At 35.5% G+C, this 11,369-nt stretch overlaps 1 pseudogene across 1 annotated transcript; it reads left to right on the forward strand.

The window, feature by feature from the left end:
- The first annotated feature begins 929 nt into the window (after positions 1 to 929).
- LOC308649316 (olfactory receptor 2H2-like) lies at positions 930 to 1,870 on the forward strand (annotated as a pseudogene). Its single transcript has one exon. The product of its transcript is annotated as an olfactory receptor 2H2-like (transcript).
- Positions 1,871 to 11,369: the final 9,499 nt, after the last annotated feature.

An 11,369-nucleotide genomic window follows, 5' to 3' on the forward strand; every position in this document is an offset into this window, starting at 1 on the left:
AGAAGGTAACTTAGAAATACAATACTCTATTTCTCTAAATGTTATTTTTACTCACACTCTGCAAAACATTGGTTATATATTTTGGTGTTCTGCCCTGGAAAAAAATTCTTTGAATATCATCATCATCATTATCACCATGGCTAACAGAGAGGTTGCAAGGCTACTATGTGTCAGGGGTTCATTTTAGTATTTTCTATGTGGCTTCACATTTAGGTCTTCAAACAATTGTATGTGGGTCCTATGATTTCTCAATTTTCAGATAGAAAATTTAAGGAGAGAACCATGTAAGAATGAAATAGTTAAATATGTTTCCTAAGATCACACAGCATAAAGGTGGCTGAAAAACTAAAAGAGAAATTGAAAAGGAGAAATGGAAAAGGGGGAAAAAAAGAAGGAGTGAAGAACAGAAAGTGGATAAGGCAGAAGGGTAAGAGAAATGAAGAAGAGAAGGAGAAACATGAGAGAAAGATGAATTGAGATTCAAAGACAGAAATAAAAGAAACAGAGAGATATGGAAAGGTAATATGCCGTAAACAGTACAGTATATATGTACAAAATTATGAAATAAAGTGATAAATGTGTACTCTTTACGAGCAAAGATGCAGAACATCTAACATTTAGCAAAGTGATTTTCAATAGCAGGTGCTTAGATACTTTTGCATGATATTTATAGTGACATTATCAAAATTGAAGAAAATGTCAAAGAAGGAAAGAGAGAGAAAATGAATGATTGATAAAAAAAAACTAAAGCACTTTACTAAATTTTGTAATTTTTTCCCAAAGTAAATCAGGTAAAAGTTTCATATTTGATCAGAAAGGAATCAAACAAGCCATACTGCCCTTTTTCCTGTCCCTGAACTGGACTCACCTCAGGCTTTTGAACAAGTACTTTTGATCCATCTCCCAAGGAGGCAATTGCCCCAGAAGCTATGATCACAAGTTGCAATGAGAGCCACAGTGACTTCATCCTCCAGGGCTTCTCTGACAAACCTTATTTGGAGAAGGTACTTTTTTGGATCATTTTGTTTTTTTATTGCTTGACACTTGCAGGAAATATGGTCATAGTTCTTGTCTCCATTAAGGATCCAAAGCTCCATAGTCCCATGTATTTCTTTCTTTCCAACCTTTCCTTGCTAGATCTCTGTTTTACCAGCAGTTGTGTGCCACAGATGTTGGTTAATTTATGGAGTCCAGAGAAGACTATCAGCTATATTGGCTGTGCTATTCAACTCTATGTCTTCCTGTGGCTTGGAGCCACTGAGTGTGTCCTTCTTGTTATCATGGCCATGGACCGCTATGTGGCAGTGTGTCATCCACTTCAATATACCACTACCATGCATCCCAGAGTTTGTCTGCAGCTAGCTACCCTTGCCTGGGGAACTGGTCTGGTGCAGTCTTTGGTCCAATCCCCTGCCACCCTCCAGTTACCCTTCTGCTCCAGGATAATAGATGACATCGTGTGCGAAGTCCCAGCTCTTATTCATCTCTCCAATACAGATACTACCTACAATGAAGCCCAGATGTCCATTGCTAGCATTTTTCTTCTGGTGGTTCCCTTGGTCATTATCCTTTCCTCTTATGGTGCTATCGTGCATGCAGTACTGAGAATAAAGTCGAATGCAGGACAGAAGAAAGCATTTGGTACCTGTACTTCTCACCTTCTTGTAGTCTCCCTCTTCTATGGCACAGTCACAGGTGTCTACCTTCAACCCCAAAATCACTATGCTCATGAACGGGGCAAGTTTCTCACCCTTTTCTACACAGTAGTAACCCCAACTCTTAACCCCTTCATCTACACTCTGAGGAACAATGAAGTAAAAGGAGCACTAAGAAGATTAAGGAGGAGGACTGGGTTTCCCAAAATAACTAAAAAGGTTGATATTTGTTTGCCTATTGCTTAAAAAAAATGAAGCAACCTCATCACAAAATCTGCAGAACATAGGAAAGAACTATATTTTGTGATTTCAGTTTCAGCCATCAGGAGATACCAATTTTTATACAATATTTTATTATCCTTCATTTATTAGGCCCTTAATTTCTTCATGATGCTGATTTAGGCACAAGATGGTATAGAAATTAATATATTTAATAGTTATTTTCTTAAAAAGTATATAATACTGTTGAAATGTGGGGGGTACAAAAGAAACACAACACTTGCAAAATAAGATACCAAGTGATATATTTCATGCTTTTACATTGATTTAAGTTTCATTCTATGTTTCTCCAAGTTAAGCAAGTGCTTTCATCTAAATGTCTTGTCCCAAAAATATTTCTAAAGTTTTGAGACACAGACTTTAAGGAAAAAAACTCATATTTACTTCTATAATTTAATCTAATGTATCTTTGTTCTGAATTATTTCTGTCTCTCTTCCTCAATATAACATCATTGCCATTTAATGTGTAACTAATCACACTTACTCCCTGATGTAATTACTCTATGATTCTATGTCCACATTTCTAAATTTTTGGATTGATATTCTGAACCATATTTCTGATTGGATAAGTCACATTAAATTTTTAAAGTTGAATTGTTATTTGCAATCCAAAACTGAACTGGTCATAAAAATATAGTATAATCACTATGAGGATGCTTCATGATTTCTCACAGCCTAGGAGACACCAATTTTTATACAATATTTTGTTATCCTTCTGTTCAGTTGCAAGAAATATAGGGAGTAGCTGAGAGGAAAACTAGGACAGAAATTGAATTGGACAATTTTACTCCCAGATTGTGGAGCTGGAGTAATTCTGTGGGAAGACTAAGTTTATGAGCCAGCATTATAATGTGTACTGAGGGTAAAAGGTGGCAACTACCTTAGAAATTGAAGAAAAAGATGTTACATGTTCAAAATAATGAATTGTGGTACTTCAGAATAATAACTAGGGCTTTGGTATAGAAGGAAACTGGGTCATTTAATGGAAAATTTTAAATGCCTGTTAAAAGAAAGAGACTTGAATAAATGACAGCAGCAAAAAGAAAAGGAACAAAGGTGCTTGAACATGAGAATTCATAAGATTCACACAGTTTGTTAAAATTAAGATTTTTTTAGAATTTCTGATTTAGAGAATCAGAACAAGCTTGCCTTAAAATGGCATTTTAATTAATACACTAAGTGATTCTGATAAAGGTTGTCTCAGATCATAGTGTAGGAAATACCTAGAGGGTTGTTCAGCTAAGATGGCATGGGCTTTAATGAGTCAATGTAGTTTGAAAAGAAGACTGAAAGGAATAATGGTCTAAAAATGGAATGAAGACAGTAGCTCATTTATCATAATTTGAGATATTGAGGATAGAAATATCTTCTCATGAGGAAGTTCTGAATGAAATGGTTTCATTTGGGAAGAGTCTAATTTCAGTGAATGCCAAGCAGTGTAGAGAATTTAAGGTAAGTAATTTGAGATTATGAGCTTATTAATTATGCAGATGGTGCCTTGGAAAGTTTGAGGAGAGAAAGAGGCAGGTGTGGAGATGAGGAGGAGATACCATTGTGGGAATGGAATATAAATATAAAGAACTCAGACCTGTTTATAATTTTGGAGGTGACTGCTTATAATTTTGGAATGATAGGAGGCACTATGGTCTTAGCTTATGTACATGTTTGTCAACATTCATTTCATTTGAATCATGAGTATTATGGAATATAAAACAACACACAAACACTTTTTTACATATTGATGAACAAATCAGAAAAGTTATCTTTCTTCATAGACATTTTAGATAATGACAAATATTTCCTGAGATGAGTGGCTAAATCAGAATCCCTTACGATGTAAATTAAAATACCATTCCAAAAATCAGATGCTCTAAATCAGAAATTTTAGAGAATCTTAACAAATACATTATTGTCTCTTATAAATTCTCAACATATGACATAAGACCATAATGATTTCTTAGGTCCTTAGGGATGATTATTTTATGGCTTCAGATAGTTTCTTAGAAATTTCTAGAATGGGTAACAGAAAGCAAAGGAGTATAGCATCATTTTCTAGCTCATGTGTTATATATGGTTAGTTCTGATTATTAATTGGCTTTAATCCACCTGAGGTGCTTAACACAGATGATATATTGCCATAGGGCAGAACATTTGTGCTTTCATGACATTTAATGAGAAAGACTGTGGTCAGCAGCAATTAAGTCTCAAATTCTGTCCTGGGCACCTAATCACCACTAGTCTCCAAATTCATCATGGATGTCATGTGCATGTGTGAGTGTGTGTGTTTGCATGTCTGATTTTCTTTTGTATGTAACCATATAAATGTCAATATATGTGAAAGAAGTATCATTTTAAAATGTGACTGTTATGAAAACTATAATACTGTTTTTCACATGGACAATATGTAAATCAGTAAGAGCAGTATGTAAAACAAGCCAATGAGAGTAATAACAGGGAAAAATCACTACTTATGATAGATACATTTAAAAGCATGTAATTCATAGACTTTCAATAATTGGGTTTAAATTTGCCTTTCAGATTTCTTTCTTCCTTACCAAGGTGCTATACACCCCAGTAATCATATACATATTCCACCTATATATTCAGTGCACAGATATATTTTCCATGGGCCTTAGTCCTGTATTTGTTATTTATACTTCAAAGTGAAATTCAATTGTCAAAAACTATTAAAATCTCCCTTTTATTTCTCATCTTTATAAAATTAGCCATGCCTTCCTTAATGAATTTTATTATTTGATCAGTGTGTTACCTGGGTAATTTATCAGAATTACAGCATGTTTATAAATAGTCACTAGCATTTGAAGATAAAGACATCTTGTTCACCATTGTGTAGTCGGTGGCCAAATATCTTTACTTACTGTAAGTAAACTATAAAATTCTTAAGGAATAGAAGGTGACATCATTGAAGAGAAATTATGAGTGAGGAATTTGCATTTCCCAGGGAAATGGGAAATTTGGATCAGGGAAGAAGATACAAATTTAAGCCTGTTTCCAAGTCCTAAAATAATTTTACCTTAATGGTTCTTAATGTCATGTTCAGTGTGCTTGAAATGCAGGCTTTTGGTAAATGATGGTGCCAAGTGAGTTAGAGCAGAAATAATTTGCCTCTCTTAAGCCTTATCCTGTGTTAAGATCAGAGGCTTAACTTTTAATATAATGACTAAGAGATATGATAGTCCTTGAGAACCCTTGGGGTTTTTTTGTTATTGTTGTTTTGTAATATTTATATTTTTAGTTTTTTAGATGGACGCAATGTCTTTATTTTATTTTTATATGGTGCCGAGAATCAAACCCAGTGCCTCACACATGCTAGGCGAGCACACTACCACTTGAGCCACATCCCCAGCCCTGAGAACCCTTGTTTTTTCAATGTCTTATCTGATATATAAGTATGTGTAAATTCTTGGATATTAAGTGTAGCATGCATCAGTATTGATGAATGTATGTTACCATAGAACATTTCAAAATTTTTCATTATGCTTCGTCCCGGTCTCATAAAATACTTTGATATTTATATTATGGTAAACTAGTGTTTTCTCCTATTCTAGAATAAAATCATACATTATGTTTATTTTCTGCTTGGTTTTACACTTATATAATATTTTTCTGATTCATTCTTTTTGTAAAAAACTATATATATATTTTTTAAAAGTATATATATATTTAAAAAGTATATATATATTTAAAAAGTATATATATATTTTAAAAGTATATATATTTTTTTAAAGTATATATATATATATATATATATACTTTTAAAAAATTTATAATATATAAGGGAAAGTATGTGTGAAAGAGTTCAGAGCTTTTATGCTCTTTCAGGACATACCACCTTCCAAGAACCTCTACATGTTCTGCTCTTTAAAAGCCCCTGAGATTTACCAAATAGATATGTATATCAAATTATTATTTGTGTTGCCAAATAATATAGTAATATATAACTATGGCAAATATATTTATGTACTACTGAATATATTATTAACATATTATAAATATATTTAGGTACTACTGAAAATAGGCATAAGTTATGTTGCCTATTGATATACATCTATGTTTGTGTTAGCTATTACTGTGAAAAACACCTAACAAAATCAACTTAAAAGGAGAAATTTATTTTGGCTCATGGTTCATAGTCAATTGATTCCATCATATAAGACTGAGTTTTGGACTGTGAAAGGCAAAATATCATGGTGGGAAGTACATGGTGAGCAAAGCTTCTCACTTCATGGTGGCCAGAAAGCAAAAAGAGAGAGAAAGTGTTTAGAAACAAAATGTACCCTTCATGGGAATAGCCCCAATGACTGATTTCCTCTAACTACTCCCTGCCTCCTAAAGCTTTCACCACCTCCCAGTATCCCGTTAAGCTATCATGCATGAGGTTAGAATCACCATGGTTCAATCATTTCTCAAATGCCCCACTTGTGACCACTGCTGCACTGGAGACCAAGTCTTCAGCATAGGAGTATTGGGTTTGCTTAAGATCCAAACCATAGCAATGTTGTTTTGTGATTTCACTGTTGTTATGTTTTCTGATTGGGAGTGTTCTTTTATGCCTTCTCTTGATCCCACAAGTCAGGGGCTAACAGCCTCCTGTTTGCCTAAAACAATACCCTAAAATGTTCAAGTTTGTGTGCCTTCTTCTAATGCCACAGAGTTGGGTCAGCTGCATGTGAGAGCATTTGCACTCACCTGCTATGGGAATGCACTCAGGGAGCTAGGCTGGGTTTGTGGAAGGGTAAGTATTATGTATTTTGGGTGTCACTAGGAGCCCGTTGAGGAGAGATCATTCACAGGTAAGAAGTCGCAAGTACCTAATGGATGAAATTCCTGATGTAGTTCATGGAGTTGTAAGTAGCATGTAAGTAGCTACCTCCTTCCCTTCTCCATGACTCTTCGAACTACTTGGTTTTGCCTATCACCTCAGTATTCTTAGTGGTGCAAGAAAGATGTGACCCTCCAGAGTAGCATTCCACACTGCTGGGGTAGAATGTTCCCAATTTTCCTCATGAAAGAAATCACCTCTAATAGGATTATTGTTACCATGAGATTTGCCAAGTTTGGGAGTGGGTAAAGTAAAATAATTCTTCTAACTTTCTTAAGCTCCATTGGTATGTTAGAACTTTTTGCTGGGCTCTGAGATTCTTAAAAAGGTATTTTTGTCCATAGGTTGTTTTCAAAATTGATGCTTTTTTTTTTTTTTTTGTGTGTGTGTGTGTGTGTGTTTTGTTGACATTCTGGTGATGTCACTCCTTCAACGTCTTTTTAAATGCTACCATTAAGGTTTTTTTCATTGGTAAGTGGGGAAATAATCTTTGAGAATATTCTCTTGAGGCAGCCCTTTTTGGTTCTATAAGACTTCCATCACCCTTTAGGGGCCTGCATCCACATCCTCCCAGTGGTATTCAAGACAAACCCAAAACCTCTGTCATGCTTGGTATTTGAATCTCTGGTTACCACATAGTCAAGGAGCATTTTCCATTCTCAAAAGCCTCCTAAGATTCTCATCAGTTATTTCAAAGCTTAATCCTCCATGAAAAACTTCCACAACTGTTCAAACTCTTTATGAAATGACTTAGACACAAAAACAGCAAGAAAAGCAACTTCCCTGCAGCATCCATGGGCAGAAAGAAGTAAGCTAACAAAGATATATAATATTGTTTTTTCTGGTTCAGATATTATAATATCTAAACTGCAGAACTGGGGTTGTAGCTCAGTAGTAGAGCACTTGCCATGCAAATGTGAGGCACTGGGTTTGATCCTCAGCACTACATAAAGATAAATAAATAAATAAAAATAAAGATATTCTGTCCATATACAACTAAAAAATATAAAAAATAAAACTACAATGAATATTTTTGTAGGCAAATATTTTTATTTCTCTGGGTTAAATATCTTAGGAGTGGAATTGTTGGATCATGAGCTATATCTATAATTTAACTGCTTTGGAAACTGCAAAAAAATATATAGATATATTGGTTTCCCTGGGTGGCTGTGCATTTTTGTGTTTGTACCAGCAATATAAACAAGATTGGATCATTCCATATCCTCTCCAAAATTTTATATTGTTATACTTCTTCATTTTAATCATTCTAATGTCTGTGTTGCCATCTCTTTGTGGTTTTACCATTGCATTTACTCAAGGACTAATTGTGTCGAGAATTGTTCAGTGTCCTTATTGAAAATAAAGTGAAGAACCAGAAGATGGGCAATGGAGAAATGAAAGACAGAGACCAGGCAGAGATACCCACGAGAGAGTTTACTTGCCAGAGCTAACAAATAAAGATCATCTGTCCATAGGCAGAGAGAGAGGCAAAACAGGCTTGTGGTTTGGGACTTTTATGGGGCAGGCTCAGGGATTAGAGACAGCAGGTCATAATGTGGGTGATTAAGGGTTGGGCTGGTATGAAGGGATGGTGAGCTTTTCTCAGAAATGCCATTGGGTGGGAAAGCAAAATTTCTCTTAAAATGGTGGCTGTCAGTTAAGATGGTCATCCAGATACTAAACAAGGACCTTAAACTTATCCATCATTTGCATATTTTCTTTTGGGAGGTAGCTGTTTGGTCATTTTCTATTTTAAAAATTTGACTCTTTATATTTTTATTTTTGAGTTGAGGGAGTTCTTTTTATATTCTGAATGTAAACCTTTGGGCATATATAGGTACTATGAATATTTTCTCACATTCTGTAGCTTGCCTTTTTACTTTCTTGATGATATTTGATAAAAAGTTTTAAATTATGGCAAAATCCAATATTTTTTCAAAATTTTTCATAAATTTTAATTTGTTATATATGACAAAAGAATGCATTACAATTCATATTACAGATATACAGCACAATTTTTCATATCTCTGGTTGTACACAAATAGAGTCACATCCTTCGTGTCTTCATACATGTACTTAAGGTAATGATGACCATCACATTTTTTCCCCATACCCCATCCTTTCCTTTCCCTCCCCTTTTCCCCTTTGCCCTATCTAGAGTTCACTTAATCCTTCCATGCCACCCTGCCCCTGCAGCATATTATGAACCAGCATCTGGTTTGTTGGGATTGGCTAATTTCACTTAGCATTATATTCTCCAGCTCCATCCATTTACCTGCAAGTGTCATGATTTCATTCTCTTTGAATGCTGAATAATATTCCATTTTGTATATATATCTCATTTTTTTTATCCATTCATCTACTGAAGGGCATCTAGGTTGGTTTCAATTGTGAATTGTGCTGCTATAAACATTAATATTATTTTATATTTAAAATTTGTTATAAAGGACATATCTTAGGAACATCCAGATAGAAGAGATGTATAGGGCCCGATATTTGAGGGGAGGTTGTCATGGACCTTCCATTCCTTCTCTGAGTACTTTATCTTCTCAGCACAAAGTTGCATTCACCAACCAGGAAGTTCATTAAATTCCTTGTTCAATCATTATTTTAGAGCCTTACCTTGAGCCCACATCCCTTTCCTGGAGGTCAATAGCTAGAATTAAAAATTATAATCATTTGTATTTCTGGTTACCACATCCTTGCTTAAGCTACCTGGGAAGTCAACATTTCCTTAAATTCAAGTGTGGTCAAAAGAGATTCCTTATGAATAACAAAAGACAGTCCTATCATTCAGCAAATTCCTAGAACTTTGTAAACTCTCTCCTAGGACCTGGGTATAAAGACCAGATATGTGCCTTTGTAGACCACAAGATATGCCCTTGTCTTTTATAATAAAAAGGTCAAAACAATTAAAACATACTGGTACATATGTTTTAATTGTTGTGGTTGCTTATAATTCTTGCTACTTAGGAGGCAAGTGTAGGGGTATTGCAATTTTGAGATCAGCCAGGGCAACTTAGTGAGACCCTATCTCAAAATATTTGTTTTAATGGGTCTGGGGTACAGCTTCAGGACAAAGTGCTTGCCTAACATACTCAAGGCCTGGGTTCAAACCCAGTACCTCAAAAAAGAACAAAAAGAAGTTACTGGTGCATTACTAGAGTTCCCATTGAGTCATTAGCAGTCTGTTCACGCCCACCATCCTGTTGTATGAAAATATCTCCCAGATGAGACCACTCAAGGTTACAGGTATTCATTTGAAGATGTTATCAATGCAGGAATGGTCTCAGCGACCTCTGGTTTGAGCATTTCAAGCATCTGATAAAATTGAGCTAGGAGACAATATCATCTCTTGCTTTGAGATTCCTTCTAAGCATTAAGATAATATTGTATTTCCCTCACCATGTAGCCCATTTGTTCATTGTTATACTACTGTCCCTCCTTTTCTTCATTTATACCAAAGTTCTCCACTTTTGGAGAGAATATTTAGCCACTGTGCTGCTTCAGACTGTAGATAGTAACACTAGTCCACCAAGTGCTTCCCCCTCACATTTAGACAGGGTAAGGTTACAGAGGCACAGAGCTGTTCTGTGACTACTAGCCCACATTTCCTCATAACCTCAATTGTGCCAGATAGGGTAAAAGCACACTCTGCCCAATGAGATCAATCAGAATTAAAATACAAAAGTTTAAAAATATAGTTACAGGTTCTAGTTTGGGAAACATCCTCTTTCTGATACATATAATAACAGTCCTGCAAATACTCCATCCTTTAGGAAGAAGAAAAGGTGATCTAAGGAAGAAAAGAAAGGGACAAAAATATTACCACATACAATATCCCACTCCCTTGATAAGAATCATCTTACTGTTATCACAGGAAAGCAGGGAGCTGAAACTCCAAATCTTGATTCTTATATTCCAACAAAATATAATTTAAAGTCAGACACCAAAATCATGCAAGAGAACTATATTATAAGTAAAAGTAAAGTAAAAGCAAAGTGAAACTTAAGCAGAGAGCACTTTCACTGAAAAACCAGCCTCTACCTTAGAGCAAAACCTGTCCAAGGAAGGAGATGACCTTTGTCCTTGGAAAGACCCACAGAGCACTCCTAGGCACATCCCTACCCTGCTGAGTTGTTTATCTACAAACAACAAAAGAGAACTTCTGTGCCAGGTGTCCCTGACCCAGTCAAGCTAGGTGGAGACCCATAGCAACCCCCTATCAGCCATCAATCAGCATGAGACAGAGAAATACCTGGGATGCCAGATGACCCTCCCAGGAGTTTATGGTGGTTGATAATGTGTTGGAAAACCTTGTAGTTCAGCAAGAACACCCCTCTTGGCTTAAACCAATCAGTTCAAATTAATCCCCCTTTTGTACTAACCAATCACCTCTACCCAACTTTTTCCCACCAGTGAATGTGCTAGTCATGTTTTAGAGTTTTTTTATGATTTTCCTGCGGTGTGTGATGATTTGCTAAGAGATGCTATGATGTATGTGAAGTCCCTGCCTTCCCCCAAATAGTGTATAAAACTGCTGCACATCCTGGGATCAGGGCCTCTCAGAGTCACCAGTTACTGTGTGCATG

Source organism: Spermophilus citellus (genome assembly GCF_964194105.1).
Source record: "Spermophilus citellus genome assembly, chromosome: 5".
NCBI classification, from domain to species: Eukaryota; Metazoa; Chordata; class Mammalia; order Rodentia; family Sciuridae; genus Spermophilus; species Spermophilus citellus.